We start from the raw sequence: 349 nt of genomic DNA, 5'->3' as shown, positions 1-349 counted from the left end.
GGGGCGGGTCGGCAGGCGGAGGCTAGCACACGGGACGGGGAGGGGAGCCTACCGAGCCTGCACGGTACGGGCGGGTGGAAACTAAACATCTCGTTTAGGGCAGGAGCGGCACGACCTCTCGCGATGGCGGAATGCGGTCGCTCAGCATTCCTGTTCTCAGCTCCACGCTGGAAGTTGTTCACAACCGTGTGTGTGTAAACTACTCGGTAAGACTGTTTCATGGCTGTGGTCTTCTTTAAATGTTCATCACACATAACACGTTTGGATATGTATTTTTAGTTACTTATTATAATAATAGTGCAGCCAAAACAAACAGAACAGAGCCACCTATAAGTGATGCTGGTAGTTT

The sequence above is a fragment of the Electrophorus electricus genome, chromosome 13, assembly GCF_013358815.1.
Source record: "Electrophorus electricus isolate fEleEle1 chromosome 13, fEleEle1.pri, whole genome shotgun sequence".
NCBI lineage: Eukaryota > Metazoa > Chordata > Actinopteri > Gymnotiformes > Gymnotidae > Electrophorus > Electrophorus electricus.
This window is presented reverse-complemented; position numbering follows the sequence as displayed.